The 20,793-nt window shown below is 42.0% G+C and overlaps 1 non-coding gene across 1 annotated transcript; it reads right to left on the bottom strand.

Moving 5' to 3' along the window:
• Positions 1 to 1,851: 1,851 nt before the first annotated feature.
• On the bottom strand, positions 1,852 to 1,926 carry Trnas-cga. The gene has a single exon. It is a non-coding gene; the product is annotated as a tRNA-Ser (tRNA).
• Between the last annotated feature and the right edge of the window lie 18,867 nt (positions 1,927 to 20,793).

The raw sequence follows: 20,793 nt of genomic DNA, 5'->3' as shown, positions 1-20,793 counted from the left end.
TCGGTGCATACAACCAGACGACGGAGTGTTCGGCTCCTCTACGCACTCGTAAACAAAAACAAACGTAACACAAGGAGTTAAATATCGCACAAATATATATTTGAAATATTTAAATTTGTTGTTATGTTCAACTAAAATACTATTTTCACACATTATTAAAAGCTAACCTTAGTAGCTACCGGAAACAATTAAATAATACCCTAAATCATATACCATCTACCGACTTCTATCGAAGCAATTACTTCCGTCAGCCACTGAGTCATAACTCTACTTAGGGTGAATAATTAATACACAAACTACAGCCTGTCTCAATGAAACGTAAATCACCTCCCTGTACTTTACCAAAAAAATGCCCCCTAGGATCTTACAGCCCACTCAGATTTAACAGAGTCCTCTGTTTGTTCTCCCTAGCAGGAGGCCAAATCTCTCAACTCTTCTCCGTCTGTATCCAACACCTTGCTTCGTGACCTTCCAGCCAATTAGTACATCCTTCTCTCCTTTTTCAGAAGCAATTTTCACTCTACAGCGGAGTGTACGCTGATGTGAAACTTCCTGGTAGTCCAGTACACAGCACACTCCACTGCGTTGTGACGATTAATTGGATCACTTATCCGAAAAATCCTTCCTTTCCGATGTGTTAATCGCGCAGTGTATGCAGGACAACTATGAAGTTGAAAGGAAGGACAGAGGTACTGGCGGAAGTAGATAACTGTGAGGGTGAGTCGTCGGTGATGCCTGGGTAGCGAACTCATTGGATCATTCGTCCGTGAATGGCAAAGATCCCTACTTGGAGCGCTGGTCCAGCACAGTTACAACCTGCCGGAAGGTTTCATTGAATCCCCTTTATTTCCCAAACACCATCCCACGTAAAACTGTCATCACCTACCGCCGTTTGCCCAGCTCAAACCTACTGCACAGCTAATTCTCTAAGTCTACAAATTCCACTTCTCATCCATTCTCATTCCACGAGATTCACAGAACTACACACCACTACCATGATCAGCTACTGCAAACGCACTATAAGACATCAGTTTTTGCCTTTATATACCACTCTATAAGTAAAACACTAGTTCTGCTCTTTGCGCAGCAAAATAAGAATAAGAAACTAATCCTGAACCATATCAGTCCTGTAACATTCATATTAAATTTGGACTAATAATTTAAAAACGTATCGAAAAAATGAAGTGAAATAAGACATAAAACAAAGACTGGCAATAGCAAAAATGGCGTTCTGAAAAAAAAGGAATTTCCTAAAATCTAATATAAATTTATGAGTTAGAAAGTCTTTTCTGAAACTATTTATCTGGAATGCACTCTTGCAGAGAGGTGAAACGTGAACGACAAACAGTTGAAACTGGAAGAGAATAGAAGCTTTTGGAATGTGGTGCTAAGAAAGAGTGCTGAAACTTAGTTTGGTAGACCAAGTAACTAAAGAAGAGGTACTGAATCGAATACGAGAGAAAACAGCTTTATGACAGAACTTTAGTAAAATCTCGGTTATGTTGATAGGACATACCCAGATATAAATAATTAGTCGATATGATGTTGTAGAGCAATGTGAGGGGTAAAAATTGTAAAGGGTGACCATAGTTTGTAACAAGGTTGTAGTAGTCACCAGAAAAGAAATGGCTTGCACAGTATCCTGCGTGTACAGCTACACCAAACCAGTATTCGGACTGAAGACCACAACATCCAAAAATATTTTAAAACAAATATAAAAACAACAATTAAAACTGTAGAAAACAACAGGAAAATGATTCTTCCCTTTAAAAATTATAAGCAAATTATTTGTATTATAATATGTACAACAAATACAGTTTAAAATGAAACTTCCTGGCAGATTAAAACTGTGTGCCCGACCGAGACTCGAACTCGGGACCTTTGCCTTTCGGGGGCAAGCGCTCTACCAACTGAGCTACCGAAGCACGACTCACGCCCCGTACTCACAGCTTTACTTCTGCCAGTACCTCGTCTCCTACCTTCCAAACTTTACAGAAGCTCTCCTGCGAACCTTGCAGAACTAGCACTCCTGAAAGAAAGGATATTGCGGAGACATGGCTTAGCCACAGCCTGGGGGATGTTTCCAGAATGAGATTTTCACTCTGCAGCGGAGTGTGCGCTGATATGAAACTTCCTGGCAGATTAAAACTGTGTGCCCGACCGAGACTCGAACTCGGGACCTTTGCCTTTCGCGAGCAAGTGCTCTACCAACTGCAGAGTGAAAATCTCATTCTGGAAACATCCCCCAGGCTGTGGCTAAGCCATGTCTCCGCAATATCCTTTCTTTCAGGAGTGCTAGTTCTGCAAGGTTCGCAGGAGAGCTTCTGTAAAGTTTGGAAGGTAGGAGACGAGGTACTGGCAGAAGTAAAGCTGTGAGTACCGGGCGTGAGTCGTGCTTCGGTAGCTCAGTTGGTAGAGCACTTGCCCGCGAAAGGCAAAGGTCCCGAGTTCGAGTCTCGGTCGGGCACACAGTTTTAATCTGCCAGGAAGTTTCATATCAGCGCACACTCCGCTGCAGAGTGAAAATCTCATTCTGGAAACATCCCCCAGGCTGTGGCTAAGCCATGTCTCCGCAATATCCTTTCTTTCAGGAGTGCTAGTTCTGCAAGGTTCGCAGGAGAGCTTCTGTAAAGTTTGGAAGGTAGGAGACGAGGTACTGGCAGAAGTAAAGCTGTGAGTACCGGGCATGAGTTGTGCTTCGGTAGCTCAGTTGGTAGAGCACTTGCCCGCGAAAGGCAAAGGTCCCGAGTTCGAGTCTCGGTCGGGCACACAGTTTTAATCTGCCAGGAAGTTTCATATCAGCGCACACTCCGCTGCAGAGTGAAAATCTCATTCTGGAAACATCCCCCAGGCTGTGGCTAAGCCATGTCTCCGCAATATCCTTTCTTTCAGGAGTGCTAGTTCTGCAAGGTTCGCAGGAGAGCTTCTGTAAAGTTTGGAAGGTAGGAGACGAGGTACTGGCAGAAGTAAAGCTGTGAGTACCGGGCGTGAGTCGTGCTTCGGTAGCTCAGTTGGTAGAGCACTTGCCCGCGAAAGGCAAAGGTCCCGAGTTCGAGTCTCGGTCGGGCACACAGTTTTAATCTGCCAGGAAGTTTCATATCAGCGCACACTCCGCTGCAGTGACCAAGCGGTTCAAGGTGCTTGAGTCCGGAACCGCGCTGCTGCTACGGTCGCAGGTTCGAATACTACCTCGGGCATGGATGTGTGTGATGTCCTTAGGTTAGTTAGGTTTAAGTAGTTCTAAGTCTAGGGGAATGATGATTTCAGATGTTCATAGTGCTAAGAGCCATAAAAAACCAAAGTTGCAGAAATTGAAAAACCGCAGCGGAAAATTCTTAGGAAAGTACGTGACCCGCAGAAGAAAGTGGAATTCGGATGAGGAGGAGAACATCTGACATCTATATGCTCGGTAAGTCCACAAAAGCCGTAAGCAGGAGATTCGTGTAATTATTTAGTCATATTTGTAGAATGGACAACAATATATTCACCAAAAGAGTTCTCGAGATTAATTAAATGAGCAACAAAATCTGCTGTTTGCCAGAACCTGCACTATGTGATGAAAAGTATCCGGACATCTGGCTGAAAATGACTTACAAGTTCGTGGCGCCCTCCATCGGTAATGCTGGAATTCAATATGGTGTTGGCCCACCCTTATCCTTGATGACAGCTTCCACTCTCGCAGGCATAGGTTCAACCAGGAGTTTCTTGGGGAATGGCAGCCCACTCTTCACTGAGTGCTACTCTGAGGAGAGGTATCGATGTCGCTCGGTGAGGCCTGGCACGAAGTCGGCGTTCCAAAACATCCCAAAGGTGTTCTATAGGATCCAGGTCAGGACTCTATGCTGGGATGTTATTGTCGTGTAACCACTCAGCCACAGGCCGTACACTATGAACAGGTGCTCGATAGTGTTGAAAGATGCAATCGCCATCCCCGAATGGTTCAACAGTGGGAAGCAAGAAGGTGCTTTAAACATCAATGTAGGCCTATGCTGTGACAGCGCCACGCAAAACAACAAGGGGTGCATGCCCCCTCCATGAAAAACACGACCATGCCATAACACCACCGCCTCCGAATTTTGCTATTGGCACTACATACGGTGGCAGATGACGTTCAGTGGGTATTCGACATATCCACACCATGCCATTGGATCGCCACATTGTGTACCGTGATTTGTCACTTCACCCAACGTTTTTCCACTGTTCAATCGTCCAATGTTTACGCTCCTTACACCGAGCGAGGCGTCATTTGGCATTTACCAGCCTGATGTATGACTTGTGAGCAGCCGCTCGACCTTGAAATCCAAGTTTTCTCACCTCCCGCCTAACTTTAGTAGTACTAGCAGTGGATCCTGATGCAGTTTGGAATTCTTGTGTGATGGTTTGGATAGATGTCTGCCTATTACACATTACGACCCTCTTCAACTGTCGGCAGTCTCTGTGAGTCAATAGACGAGGTCGGCCTATACGCTTTTGTGCTGTACGTGTCCGTTCTCGTTTCCACTTCAATATCACATGGGAAACAGTGGACCTAGGGATGTTTAGGAGTGTGGAAATCTCGCGTACAGACGTACAGACGTATGATACAAGTGACACCCAATCATCTGACCACGTTTGAAGTCCGTGTTTTCCACGGAGTGCCCCATTCTGCTCTCTCACGATGTCTAATGACAACTGAGGTCGCTGATATGGAGTACCTGGCAGTAGGTGGCAGCACGATGCACGTAATATGAAAAACGTATGTTTATGGGGGTGTTCGGATACTTTTGATCACATAGTGTAGGTACGATTAACATCACAGAAGAAAGCACAATAAATCGTACAATCTTCGGAACAATAGTAACGAATCACAGATTCATGAACAAGCTTATAAGGAATACTTCTTCTAACTAATAGTTAGAAGAATGGAATAAAAATACTACACGTTCATGAGGAAATTTTGGGAGCCTAAAAAGTTAACGGAGGAACTAAGATTAGGGTTTAAGGTTCCGTCGACAGCGAGGTCATTAGAGACGGAACACAAGTTCGGATTATGGAAGGATGGGTAAGGAAATCAGCCGTGTCGTTTTGAAGGAACCATCACGCCTTCACCTAGAGTGAATTAAGGAAATAACGGAAAACCTTAATCTTGATGGCTGAACGTTCTTTCCTATCCTAGTCAGTGTGCTAACGACTGCGCCACCTCGCTCGGTGATGAAAAGTTGGAAACCATAAGGTCAAGTACGAAGTTTAAAGGTGTCTGTTAAGTGGGCAAAGCGAAGAAGGAACAAAAACAGTTTTATATATTTTAAAACTCAGGCTTAAGAACAGATTGTAATGTTATATAGGCACCCCATTTTCGCTCTAGTGGAGGGAGGGTAATGAAATAACAACATAGAAAAAAATATTTTGGTACCGGTAGAAAAGTGAGAAGAATGGAACTGATAACTGAGGATATATTAGATGACGATCATTTTGGTTCTAGGAAAGACGGAGGCTTAATTTCCTTCATCTTAATCGATGCATTAGGAAAGCCTGCAACTATGTCACTCATAATTTAAACAATGGTTTGTTGGTTGATTTGGGGGAGGGATCGAACAGCTAGGTCATCGGTCACATGAGATTAGGGAAGGAAATGGGCCGTGCCCTATCAAAGGAACCATCCGGGCATTTACCTGATGCGATTTAGGGAAATCACGGAAAACTAAAATCAGGTTGGCCGGATGGGGGTTTTAACCATCGTCCTCCCGCATTCGAGTCCAGAGCGCTAGCTACTGCACCACCACGCTGGCTCATGATTTACACGATGAAAAAGCTACATCAGTTATTTATTTTTTTAATGCTTAGCACAACGCGATTCGAGAATTTATTCTCATTTTCAAGTACATTTGTTTGCACGAATATTTTTGGTGATGTTTGCGTGCTTGATTTTCTGCCTCTCTTGCTTTGTATCTGGTGTAGCTTTTCACTAATTAAATCATAAAGATATAGGCACCAGAGAGGTAGTTCTGACGTTGCACTTGATAATGGATTTCAGATTTAAGAAAAATCTTGCAGCAACGTAAAGTAGTTCAGGATATAACAAATGTTGATGGTGTTGGGACATCAACCAGCCACAAATTTACTTTCAGTACCTTTTTTTCAAAGGGTACCGTTACCGGTTTCGAATCGTTGTGATCCATCCTCAGACGGTTTACACGCTTTCTTTATGATATGTGGTGTGTTTTTTAGAGATTAATGGCTCTAAGATGTAAATAATACAGAATTATAAACATGCCACACACAGATGGTTGCGTTACCGATTTTCGTTGCATGTGACTTACGTGAAATGGCAGTTTGGAGTGTTTGTTTTCATAACGTTCGTCCAACACATGTGAATACATTCCCATTGCATTCTTATTGTTGCGCACGTAAATTTTTCTCACTGAAAGCTTTAGATTTGTCACTGAGAAAATTTCTATCACGCACCACATGTTTTGATACATACAAAGAGCTTACAAACATATGAGTATCAAAGATGCAATGATATATCGTAACATTTGACGATGATGTCCTATGTTTGGAAAGGATCATATATTCATTTACGCAACTGTAATGTCTTTTACACTAGTACAGAGACATTGATTTTTTGAGTTGATATTGTTACATTAACGATAAAGTTTTTTAAAAATATATATAGTACTGTATAGGTAAAACAGTGCATTATTTAATGACATTTAGCATCATGAGAATTATAGTAACCTATAAATTTGCTACTTGATCTGCAGATAGGCTTACTAATATTATTTGCTTTGGAGGCTGGAAAATAATTTTTGGAAATTTTTCATGAAAGTGGTGTTAGCGAACTCCGTTTGTTCATTAAGGATATAGTCTGCGGTGCTTTTTGTGTGTGTGTATTTCTATTTCTTCTAATATATTCATAGTGGCTCCTTTTTCTGCTAGATGTAAAATTTTTAAGTTGTCCTCAATGTTTACCACTGAACGGTTTTCTTCAGCAATATGGGCTGCAAATGCAGATTTGTTCAAGTCTTAAAGCATCAATGTGTTCTTTATATCTAATTTCAAAATTTCTGCCTGTCTGTCCAATGTACAATTTTGGGCATGTATCGCATTTGAGTTTGTATACCCCTGATTTACGGTAGGGACTCTTGGAGGTATTTACATCATGGATTACTTTTTATTGTAATTTATTATTTGCGGAAAACCTGATTGTGATATTTTTCTTTTTGAATAAGTTTGCTATTTTGTATTAAAGTGGGCCTATGTATGGGAGAGTAGCATATTTAGGTTTGGCTTCTGTGGTACACTGATTTTGCTTGAAGTGACTGCTGTGAAGTGGATCTGTGGTTTTTGTCTGCATTTTGTTGTGGAGTTTTTCTATTATTGTGGGTTTATATCCATTATTATGAGCAACTGTTTTAATTATATTGATTTCATGTTGTTGGTCTGTGTCACTCATTGGTACTTTTTTAATTCGGTGTAGCATCGTTCTGAAATATGCCATTTTTTGTTGGTGGGGATGGCAAGATGAGTTGTCAATACTGACATCTGTGGTGATAGGTTTTCTGTAAATACTATCTTGATATTTACTGTTACTATTGCAAATTTTCAGGTCAAGAAAGTTAATGCTTTTATTAGTTTCATGTTCAATTGTGAATTTAATATTTTTGTGCATTTCGCTGAGATCTGCTGCTAATGTATCTATTTCATTGCTTGTACCATCAAAAAGCAAGATTGTGTCCTCAACATATCTTCTGTAGTAGATTATTTTGTTTGAGATGTGCTGGTTGGTTGAGAAGAATTTTTGTTCTATATGGTTGATGTAAATGTTAGCCAATATCCCAGCTAAGCTACTCCCCATTGCCAAACCATCATGTTGTTGGTACAGTTTGTTGTTGAAGCTAGCCGCGCGGGATTAGCCGAGCGGTCTCGGGCGCTGCAGTTATGGACTGTGCGGCTGGTCCCGGCGGAGGTTCGAGTCCTCCCTCGGGCATGGGTGTGTGTGTTTGTCCTTAGGATAATTTAGGTTAAGTAGTGTGTAAGCTTAGGGACTGATGACCTTAGCAGTTAAGGCCCATAAAATTTCACACACATTTGAACATTTAAGTTGTTGTTGAGGCTAAAGTAATTATGCTCTAGAATAAGTGAAAGTATTTCTATGAGTCCACAGATCTCTGCAACACTGATTTTCATATATTTAAGCAGATTGTTTCTTACAATGTTAATAGTCTCTTTGACAGGGATGTTCGTGTATAGGTTGACTACGTCTAGTGATGCTAATTTAGCTGTTGGTGGGATGTGGATGTCTTTAATTAAGCTTATGAATTCATGTGTGTTATGTATGTTGTAGTTTTTTTCAAATGTGTATTTTTTGGTAATGAGGTCTTTTAGTTTACGGCTTATGAAGTATGTAGGGCTGTTTCTCGAGTTAACAATCGGGCGAATGGGACAATTTTCTTTATGAACCTTTTGCAGTGCACGCAGTTTTGGTGCTGAGGGATTCATTGCTATGCAGCTACGTATTTCATACTTGTTCAGTAAAATGTTATAGTTTTGTAGCAGCTTCCGGAGTTTAGTTTGGAATTTTACTGTAGAATCTGACTTTATTTCAGTGATATTATTGCTATGGAAAAATTGCAAGGTTTTCTCTACATATTCTGTCCCAACACCATCAACATTTGTCTTCAAACAACAGCCACGGTCTCCATCATGTCATCATATGAAAAAATTGCATTAAGCTTACCTCGCCAGGTAACGAGAAATTACATGCTTTCAAGAAACATAAAATTAACCTGATGAAAACGTCTCTTAACATTAAATTCAGCAAAGAGTGTATGTCACTTAAAATAGTTTCGAAATATGTCAAAGTCAAAATTAACTTCAAAACCAAAGCTGCCAGATTTGCTAAGCTAAAAACAGAGACAAAAATGCAATACAAGGAAAAAGATAACTTAAACAACGCCATGTACAACTTGCATCTGCAGCTAGGACACAGTCTCTCACCTTTACAATTCTCACACATTCTACAGCACATAGACGATAAAGTAGATCTTATCCAAACACGAAAAGAAAGTAGAAGCCTAAAAATCTATGAACAATTCAGAGTGTGATAAAAACAAACAGCTAAGCCAACACAAATTTTTTGATAGAGGTATTAATACAACTGACATCCAATTTAGCAGCAGTGAACTCACTTTATTAAATAAAGGTCTGAAACATAATATTGGAACAAATCTCAATAATCACAGTGTTAAAAATCTCATAGCCTGCACAAAACTTGCTTGTGACACAGCAAAACTAGACATATGTGAGAAAAATGCAGTTGCAAACAAGACAAATAAACTGATAATGAAACAACTGTCCAACACCATCAAAATTTGTCTTCAAACAACAGCCACGGTCTCCATCATGTCATCACATGACAAAATTGCAGTTCAGGATAGTCTAAATTCTCAGAAATATAGGTATAAGCTTTAGTGAAGGACAGTTAATATACAGTACGTGTAAGAATCAAGAAGGTAGGAAAGGAATGAAAGGCCAAGAACGTTCTCGGATTAAAACTGGTGTAAGATAGGGATGCAGTCTATCTCTACCTCTGTTCAATAGTACGTCGAAGACGAAATAACGGAAATAAATTTCATGTCGAAGGAAATCAATAAATGATTCGCTGTGGCAATGCTAGACTGAAAGAAAGAGACACACTGAATGGAATGAAGAGTCTACTGATCGGGCCGACCGCGGTGGCCGAGCGGTTCTAGGCGCTACAAACTGGAACCGCGCGACCGCTACCGTCGCAGGTTCGAATCCTGCCTCGGGCATGGATGTATGTGATGTCCTTAGGTTAGTTAGGTTTAAGTAGTTCTAAGTTCTAGGGGACTGATGACCTCAGAAGTTAAGTCCCATAGTGCTCAGAGCCATTTGATCCATTTTCTACTGATCGCAGAATGTGAAATGAGAGTGAACCGAAGAAAGATGAAAGTAAAGAGGGGCCGCAGAAGCGAAATTAGTGAGATACCTATCGAAAAATTTGAGACCACGAAGTAGACGAAATAACGGTACTCTGCTACTTTCAAAGCAAAATAACGTGTGATGGACGAAGCAAAGAGGACATAAAAAGCAGAGGCAAAAAGGGCATTCTTAGACAAACGAAGGCTATTCTTTCAGACATGAACAGACAATGAAGATAGTGGGCATGGGACACGACATCAGTAGCGTGTGGAGAATTTGTCTCTCACGAGAGGCGTCCTAGGGTAGTCCGCGCAGGAGCGATGACCTCTGTATGTGGATGGCTTAATGGTCTGCCGGCACGGTAGCTCAGCGTGTTCGGTCCGAGGGTTAGCTCCCTCTGTAATAAAAAAATTGAGTTAATCGATCAACAACGAACTTAACGGATGTCTTACGACGTCCGCCCCGAGCAGATGCAACGAACAAATAGCGAACAAAATGAGATTAAAAAAAAAGGTCAGAGCATCTGCCTAATAAGCAGGAAACTCGGTTGGCACCAATTTTCAACTTTCACCATTGATTTAAATCAATGTCCACTTGCAGCCAATATCTGTAATTCCTTTGTGTCTTCTAAATGCTGCTGTACCAAAATGATGTCTGCCCTTTCGGACATGTCTAAATGACAGTCGGTTTCACGTCATACATTCAAAGATGTTCAAATGTGTGTGAAATCGTATGGGACTTAACTGCTAAGGTCATCAGTCCCTAAGCTTACACACTACTTAACCTAAAGTATTCTAAGGACAAACACAGACACACCCATGCCCGAGGGAGGACTCGAACCTCCGTCATACATTCTGAAGCATATGTGGAAGCACCGACACGTTACATTGGAAATGCTGATTTTGAATTTTGGAAAGTAGGGAGCGGCACAGAGGTCTTTCACATAACCAATTAAAAATAAATCCATCGGTGTCAGATCAAACGATCTATTTCCCCAAAAGAAGAACAAAGTATCGTCATGTCCAGTACGACCGATCCAACGCTTAGATGTTGTCTGTGTGGCCAAAACTCATACTGTCGAGCCCCTTTATGTACAAATAAATAAATAAAAACTGAACTTTGTTTCCTTCCGGTCATGAAAACTAATATCGGGCGGGATAGCGGTGCGCTGTCTACATACCCCTCCATATCTGCATCCAGTGACGCCTATGGGCTGTAGATGACACGCCGGAGGGTCCGTACCATTGGTCCTTCAAGGCCTGTATGAACGGAGTTTGTTTTGTTTTACATTATCTGTATTTCTATCACATATCATTATGTATTAAATAGCTATAGCTGTTTGTAATTTCCACAATAATTTTCTGCCTAGTTGTGGTGCTCATGCAAAGTTACTGGAAAGTTCTTCATTGTTTTCTAGTATTGTGTTGGGATACCGTCCAGAAGAATGGGAAGCAATTATTTACGGAATTCATTACTGATTAACTTTGTAACACTGTAATTGTTCTTGTGTTTTGTTGTTCTTTTTGTATGTTGTTGCCGGCCGGGGTGGCCGAGCGGTTCTAGGCACTACAGTCTGGAGCCGCGCGACTGCTACGGTCGCAGGTTAGTATCCTGCCTCGGGCATGGATGTATGTGCTGTCCTTAGGTTAGTTAGGTTTAAGTGGTTCTAAGTTCTAGGGGACTGATGACCTCAGAAGTTAAGTCCCATAGTGTGCAGAGCCATTTGAACCATTTTTTTTGTATGTTGTTGTTGTAAACTAAGTTGGTTTCTTATTCATAAAACTTTCGTGTATGTCTGTGTTGAATGTTTATCTGAACAATGTAAGTGGTGTGCGTATGTAAACACTAAGTGATAGGAGATTCGCAGGAATCAATCTGTAACCGCATACCTGCATTACAATTAACTTTTAGAAAACGTAAAACTGTATCCTAAAGTAGCCGTCCTGTGAAATTCTGTATCCCATAGTCCAATGAACAGTGCTACAATGGGTGACGTCACAGTACGTGACTTGCTGTTCACACACACAAAACTAACAGATGAAAAAGTCTACATAAAATTAGAAATCGGTTTTTGAAGGAATAAATGTCCAAAATGCTTTTAATAAAGTGCCCTGTAAATTTACGTACGGCAAACGAGTAAACAAAATTCCAAAGACGAGAAATCTCAACCGGGCTTTTGTAAATTGAAACTGATAATAATTTTGAAAGGCAGAGCTTAACCGTGAAAGATTTAACTGTGTCCTGGCTGTAATGTTAAATTGGTCCTAGCAAATATCCATAACTTACCTTGTTGCAAGGGAAACTAGCTACTGCTCGAAAGTAGTGTATATTAAAATACAGCGCAGCAGCAAACCAGCTGAATGAAAGACTTGCCCAAGTGCAACGCAAAGAAAACACATCATGTTTTACGAGGGCAGTTCAATAAGTAATGCAACACATTTTTTTTCTGAAACAGGGGTTGTTTTATTCAGCATTGAAATACACCAGGTTATTCCCCAATCTTTTAGCTAAACAACACTATTTTTGAACGTAATCTCCATTCAATTCTACGGCCTTACGCCACCTTGAAATGAGGGCCTGTATGCCTGCACGGTACCATTCCACTGGTCGATGTCGGAGCCAACGTCGTACTGCATCAATAACTTCTTCATCATCCGCGTAGTGCCTCCCACGGATTGCGTCCTTCCTTGGGCCAAACATATGGAAATCCGACGGTGCGAGATCGGGGCTGTAGGGTGCATGAGGAAGAACAGTCCACTGAAGTTTTGTGAGCTCCTCTCGGGTGCGAAGACTTGTGTGAGGTCTTGCGTTGTCATGAAGAAGGAGAAGTTCGTTCAGATTTTTGTGCCTACGAACACGCTGAAGTCGTTTCTTCAATTTCTGAAGAGTAGCACAATACACTTCAGAGTTGATCGTTTGACCATGGGGAAGGACATCGAACAGAATAACCCCTTCAGCGTCCCAGAAGACTGTAACCATGACTTTACCGGCTGAGGGTATGGCTTTAAACTTTTTCTTGGTAGGGGAGTGGGTGTGGTGCCACTCCATTGATTGCCGTTTTGTTTCAGGTTCGAAGTGATGAACCCATGTTTCATCGCTTGTAACAATCTTTGACAAGAAATTGTCACCCTCAGCCACATGACGAGCAAGCAATTCCGCACAGATGGTTCTCCTTTGCTCTTTATGGTGTTCGGTTAGACAACGAGGGACCCAGCGGGAACAAACCTTTGAATATCCCAACTGGTGAACAATTGTGACAGCACTACCAACAGAGATGTCAAGTTGAGCACTGAGTTGTTTGATGGTGATCCGTCGATCATCTCGAACGAGTGTGTTCGCACGCTCCGCCATTGCAGGAATCACAGCTGTGCACGGCCGGCCCGCACGCGGGAGATCAGACAGTCTTGCTTGACCTTGCGGCGATGATGACACACGCTTTGCCCAACGACTCACCGTGCTTTTGTCCACTGCCAGATCACCGTAGACATTCTGCAAGCGCCTATGAATATCTGAGATGCCCTGGTTTTCCGCCAAAAGAAACTCGATCACTGCCCGTTGTTTGCAACGCACATCCGTTACAGACGCCATTTTAACAGCTCCGTACAGCGCTGCCACCTGTCGGAAGTCAATGAAACTATACGAGACGAAGCGGGAATGTTTGAAAATATTCCACAAGAAATTTCCGGTTTTTTCAACCAAAATTGGCCGAGAAAAAAAATGTGTTGCATTACTTATTGAACTGCCCTCGTACTTTGAATGACTGAGTTTCGCTCAGTGGAATGCGGCAACAGAATATTACAAAAGAAAATTTTTTATGAGACGGTGGTGGAAACCGAAAAGAGAATAGCTTTCAAAACTGTTTTATAGACCTCATTCCACAAGAATTACAATTCTCTTTATAAAAAACCCTTCATATTCTAGATATCACGTCTTATTAAAAAAATGACTATTGTGGATCTAAAACTCTGAGTCCACGCAATGTAAACAGATAAATTTGGTTAAACACGTCTGGACAATTAAACTATCTAATCCATACCAATAAAGAAAAATAACCGAAAACTTGCCTTTCATGAAGTCATCATAAATTACACGAGAGCAAGGAGTGCAGCGACAACATAACCTGAATTTCTCCGCACTTCTCAAATCAATCCCTACAAAATATTCCCAAACAGCAACATACTTTGCATTTTATTTCTGTGTTCTTCTAGATTTCCAGACCACATGGCAACGTAACAAACACCTGGCTTCCTCACTTGCTTCTCACTGAATGCTATTGGCGACGATAATGATACTGAGAACCGAAGATTACATTGCTTGTACTCAGAGTCTCTATGGTGTAACATTTGAAGTATTGCAGTCTTCTGTTTGAAACAGAAAATGAACTATGACACACCCAATAAAAATAGAGCTCACATCACTTTCACTGAATACCAGAAAATAACCCTGTAATCTTATAAGTCCGTTCCAGGCCTTGCGTATTGGCTACTGCTGATCGCAGTTGTGAGCATCAGCGCTGATTTCCCTGTTTCCGGGGAACGGATACTGTTCTCCATCCTGAAAGTTATGAGCTGATGCTACCTTAGTGCCGACTGTTTTTAAAAGTGAGTGAGTTCCACAGGATGGCCGGTTTCCCTAACACACTTTGGAGAAGAAACATCTCAGAGGCTTTTTTTTTTCCTTTGTTGGTTTTCAAGTCCCCCCGAAGGCGGGTGGTCTAGCAGTTGCTTAGTACGCCGTTCGTCAGCCTACAGAATTTTAAAAACGCAATAAGAAGATAATAATAATAATAATAATAAAAGATGGCGGTAAAGAAGGTGAATTTTAAATTTCAAAATGGCGGAAATTTGTGCAAGTTAAAATATAAAAATGTTCAAATGTGTGTGAAATCTTATGGGACTTAACTGCTAAGGTCATCAGTCCCTAAGCTTACACACTACTTAACCTAAATTATCCTAAGGACAAACACACAAACCCACGCCCGAGGGAGGACTCGAACCTCCTCCGGGACCAGCCGCACAGTCCATGACTGCAGCGCCTTAGACCTGTTAAAATATAAAACAAGAGTTGGCGATGATAATAAAAAAACGTAGTAAGCAGACAGGTACAATAGTAGGCAGACAAAAAACACGGCAACAGTCTGGTTTCTGTTCGCAAGAGATAAAAAATCACACCTAGCAACAGTATGGTTTCTGTTCGCTACACTTTGGAAAAGACGCACAACATTTAACACTCACTTAAAATACTGCACTAAAAAGTTAGCACGGTGATGACACACCACAGCCTGTGGCAGATGGGGAGGGGGGGGGGGTTGGGGGGCCGGACAGATGATGGTAGAAAGGGGAGAAGAGCGAAAAAATCAAAGGGGGGAGGAGCCTATGGAGGGAGAGGACTCATAGGCGGGGGCAAGGTGGACACAAGAGGGAGTGGGGGAAGGCAGATGAGGGGAATGCAAAAGGGGAGTGAAGGGAGTCAATGAGAAGATAAGCAGGGAAGAGGGAAAAACAGGACAGGAAGGGGCAGGAGGCGAAGAGGGAGCCTGGGAAGAGGCAGGGAGAGAGAGGTGAGGATCAGAGTTGATAGGAGGGGGAGTTGACAGAAGCCACCTTGGGAGAGGAGATGAAGGGTGTAGAAGGTGGAGGGTAGGTGGGACACAGTCGTAAAGGCACAGAAGAGGGTGGGGGTTGGAGAGGAGAGGAACCAGGGGATGGGAGGCATCAAGTCTGTGGGAGTTGTAGAGGACTCAGATTCTATAAGACTCTGCCTTGCCTTCTGTATATGCCTCCCATCCTACAAGTGCGTCCTCTACGACCTGATTCCTTTCCCCCATCTGTTCCTTTTCCTCAAACATATCTGAGTCCTCTACAACTCCCACAGACTTGATGCCTCCCATCCCCTGGTTCCTCTCCTTCTCCTTATGTTTCAAAGCTTCCAGGCGTGCTGCTGAACGGTCAGTTCTTACTGCACCCAGCTGATTGTATATAATAGCTACTGCGATATGTAAACTGGAACATTCATGCTCTTTAGCTTTCGTTTTTTCCTTACAACACTACCACCAACCCACGGTTTTGAATTTTACCAGCGTGTTTGTAAATGTCTTACAAATTTTATATAAGACGTTTTTAATGCACAGACTTCACGTCGACTTTTCTTCTTTTACGAGGAGTTTATCTTCTGAAGAAAGACGAGAAAAGAGTGCAGGGTATTCAGTTAAAAAATTCAATGGATCTTCTGATGAAATACACACGTCCCTGGTAGTTCGAGGTAGTCACCAATACCATAATTAAATATTAGAGAGCTTACAGTTTTCCTTTCGACAACACATGACAATATAAATTGACTATGACACCTCGCAAGTGACAGGACACACTTCGCTAATCATTTAAAAAGTACCACTAATTTTAACTACAAAATTCATGTGCCACTTTTCCCCATAAGCAAGTCTAGTATTTCCAGAACGAAATTTTCACTCTGCAGCGGAGTGTGCGCTGATATGAAACTTCCTGGCAGATTAAAAATGTGTGCCCGACCGAGACTCGAATTCGAGTCTCGGTCGGGCACACAGTTTTAATCTGCCAGGAAGTTTCAAGTCTAGTATTGTTGATAATAAAATCCTCAGACACGCTACGGAGCTACCAACCTTTGAAATAAGGAAGGCTACCAAATTTTAATATGAGGGACAATGAAAATACACAGGCTATTTCGTATCATCTTGTAACAACATCCAATGATGCATTCATATTTATTTTCTATGAGTTATGAATGTGTTCTTGTTTTTTGTGTTTTAGATACACACTTAAATCAAAAGTTAATGGTTTCTCATTCTGGACGGCTTGCTGCTGGTGTGCTAGACGATGCGCAATAGTGCTGTCTGTTAGGAAACTGCTGAATCACTTGTCATTCCACTTAGGCGTGTAAACACCTGCTGGTGAAAAGTAGAAACAACCCAAACATCAGCTTTGAAAAAAGGTGTCCATGTGTGGGACTGTGGTCTGCTAAGGAAATTCTGGTCGATGGTCTGGCATGTGTGTTTGGTACTTGGGACCTCTCCTGAGACTGACTACAAGTAGTTTAGACTGGGGAGCCTGTGGTGAAGTTCTTACTGTTAAGATTTTGGATTTTGAGCTATCGTTCAGCATTAAATTCTGAACAATTTAAAAAAAAAGTATATTTGAGTGAATTATGACAGCTAGCATACTGGTGGTGGAAAACAGATACTTCACTATTAAGTTTCACTTTATTACTACTGCGTAGTCTGACTTATTTAAGAAACAAATTCTGCACATATAATACCCTTAAAATGTTCTTTGTGAAATAATACGGAATTTTTTAAGTTAATATTACACCATTAAGTGTTTAATACCTTCAGACCTGTAGCACATTACGGCGTACAAAAATTTCAAAACCAAATAAATTGGCCCCAAATTGAGAAAAATTAGCGTACCCTGTAAAGTCCTTTTTCTGACAAAATATTGCTTTTCTTTGTATTAGGGCATGTTTTAGAAAAAAACATTTATTTCGAAGCCATTAATGGGCTCAAAACCACCCGAAACTTTGAATTCACGAAACCTCCAAAAACAGATTACTGAGATCCCACATAATGTAGCGCCCAAGGGATCATATTTTTTGCTTCTAAAATACTTGTCTGAAGGGTTTTAGGATCGTTTTTGCCCCCTTCCTCTTTAGTTCTGTAGTATCTGGCTGGTAAGCTTCTTCGTCAGGATCCTCATTGTCACTGACTTGATGTTCTGGTTCAGATTCTGGGTCTACTTTGGGATATAGAGTGTCATTTTATTTCACTTTGCAGTAGGTCCTGATGTTTTTAAAAGATAGTAATTTCGTTGTTTTTTCATCCCTGCTGGAATTACTGGATCAGGAAACTCGATGAGTCCGTTTTCTTTAGGAAAGGTGCGGTGTCAAATTCATTTCCAACAATTACCATTTTACAATGTACCCTACCTTTGCATCTAACGGTGAAGTCGGGTGGATGTATTTAATTTTGTAATGTATTTTATTTGAATTACTATTCTTCAAGACATTTAGCCAGTCAAATTTAGTCACAGCAGCTTCACGTTTTTCATTTCCGGCAGTTATTATGGCTAGTTATTGGCGTTTTTGTGGCAGGAAGGTGGTGGTTCTGTTATATGAGGTGGGTTGTAAATCTGATGTACGGTACTCGTATATGTTTCCAATTTGTCAGCACTTTAGCTGTTCAGATCAGCTCATTCTAAAATTTATGTTTTTCTTTCACATGTTCGCTAAATGACAGTCATTGGAGGTAGGTTGATATATGTATGTTTTGCTGAGTTTATTTGAACTTGGGCAGGGTGTTTCCAATTTTTCACTTCCAGCAAAACAGCAGAGTTCAAATGTGTTGTATGTGTACGCTTTGATGTTGCAGTAACGTCAGCTATCAGTAGCAATTTTCTGGTTGGCAGCTGAAAATTGTTAACATCTGTAGGCATTTACAACTCTCAAAATGGAGCACTTGCCATAATTGTATTCACAAAAGGTTTTCTCTTTTAAGCAAAGCTACTCCCAACTCGTTGAAATGCCTATAAAATTTAGGATATACTGTGTTGTGAAGCACTGCCGATGCAGCTATCGATACGAACATGTACAGATTGCAGTAAGTTACTACAATACATAGAAAAAAAACTAAAATAGATATTTTAGACAGTATCGAACGTTTTTGCCTTTTCTGAAAATTTTACTCCTTCGACAAGAGGTCCCTTCTCGCTTTCCAACCCACATTTAGAGAGTTACAGAACTGACGCAATATTGTTGACATACAAGTAGAGCAATCTCTCTCTATTCGTTTAGTTGGTTCCGACCCCATGAACCAAATCACGCCACTTTTTCCTGTCTTGCACTTTCTCCCGTAGACCTTCCAGGTTGGAACACATTGCTTCTGTGATGCCATCGATCCATCTCATCCTCTGACGTCCTCTTCTTCTAGTTCCTTCAATCTTCACCAGCATTAATGTTTTTTCCAGCGAGGCGTGCCTTCGCATTGTGTGTCCAAAGTAGGTTAGCTTTTGTTTTAACATTAGACCTTCCAGGGAGAAATCTGGTTTTATTTGCTCCAATATTGATCTGTGGGTTCTCTTTGCGGTCCATGAAACTCTAAGAAGTTTCCTCCAACACCACAATTCGAAGGAGTCAATTCTTCACCGTTCAGCCTTTCTAATGGTCCAGGTCTCACATCCATACATCACAACTGGAAAGACCATAGCCCTCACAATACGGATCTTTGTTGCTAGTGTTATATCTCTGGACCTTATAACCTTGTCAAGGTTTGACATCGCCTGTCTACCGAGCAACAGGAGTCTCCGGATTTCATGGCACTCTTACTGAAGGTGAAAGACGAAAGTGAAAAGGTCGGTCTTATGCTGAATGTGAAGAAAACGTAAATTATGGCAACTACACCTACCAATTCGTGGGATATAGCAGGAGAAACCATGGAGGTAGTGACCACATTCAGTTATCTCGGTTCCCAGATCTCTAGTAGAGCAATAGAGGGGCCAAAACTGGCGGTTAATGGCTTCGTACTGTCGCCATTGTTAGAGGCGAAACTTTCGAATGGTCCTGACTTGCGACTTCGGAGTCAAATGGGCCCGCTGTGACGTGGTGCAGCCACTCTCGCCTCTGTTCGCAGCTAACAGCAAAAGTGCGTGCGTGCGGGCCACGTTTGGACGCTTTCTCCGGCAGGCGCCTGCACTGTGTAAGAACTGAAAAATGCCCGGAATGACCGCGGACGGTGCAAAAAACGAGGCGGGTGCAGCGCGGTCTGCAGCTGCGCCCACTGGCCGTGAAAGCCTGACCCTGACACCTGCCTGCATGCGGCGAAAGTGTGGCGGCTTTACGCACGGCCGAACCCGCGGCCGCAGACACTTCTTGTGTCGGATTCCCGCCTCTCTCCGTTCTTATGTGGGTGTGTGGGGGGAAGGCTGGCTAATGAATGGAACCTTTCTACTACTTCGTTCGCCTGTCTCAGATTTTGAACATAATGTCTGTGCTTTCGGGACGAAGTAAGCAAGTGGCGTCAATCATTTAGAGACTTAGGTACGCATTCCAAAGAGATTCGGAGAAAAGCAAGATGGCTTCATTTAAGATAAAAAAGAAATGTACATTCGCCGACCATAAAAGCTTAGCATCTGAAAGGAAAGGAGAAAGTGAAACGAAACGTCACGCGTTGAGTGTATGGTCTTACTGATTACGAAGTCTAGTTAAATGAACAACGAAATTGGCAGTTTCTTATCATTAGAACTCAGTGGTGGGGGGAATCTGGTTCGAGATTTGGAGGAGAGTGTGTTGGCGGTTATTGAGCGCTCTGTGTGCAGCCGGCTGCAAATTGTGGTTCACGTCGGCACGGGTGACACCTGGCACCTGGGTTCAAGTGGCGTGCCACCTGGTTCCTTCCTAGAGCAAATCGGAACAGAGTGGAGGGTTTAACCCAAAGGGTCAGACGAATCTGTTAACCATTCTAACGATTTTGGATGCGGAATATTTAATCTAAAAAAAAAAAGGTAAAAAGAAATGGTTCACATGGCTCTGAGCACTATGGGACTTAACTTCTAAGTCCCCTAGAACTTAGAACTACTTAAACCTAACTAACCTAAGGACATCACACACATCCAGGCCCGAGGCAGCATTCAAACTTGTGACCGTAGCGGTCGCGCCGTTCCAGATCGTAGCGCCTAGAACCGCTCGGCCACTCCGGCCGGCATTTAATCTCCGTTATCGAACAGAGTTGGCAAGGTATCAGGGTACGTGTGGCGTACACACGAGGATTTTTTAGGAAAGAGAAATATACAGGCCCGACAAGCTACGTTCTGAGTACAGAGACGGAAGAATACCAGCCCAAATAAT

Source organism: Schistocerca americana, chromosome 4, assembly GCF_021461395.2.
Source record: "Schistocerca americana isolate TAMUIC-IGC-003095 chromosome 4, iqSchAmer2.1, whole genome shotgun sequence".
Classification (NCBI taxonomy): Eukaryota; Metazoa; Arthropoda; class Insecta; order Orthoptera; family Acrididae; genus Schistocerca; species Schistocerca americana.
The sequence above is the reverse complement of the archived record's forward strand: the minus strand, read 5'-3'. Positions and strand labels throughout refer to the sequence as shown.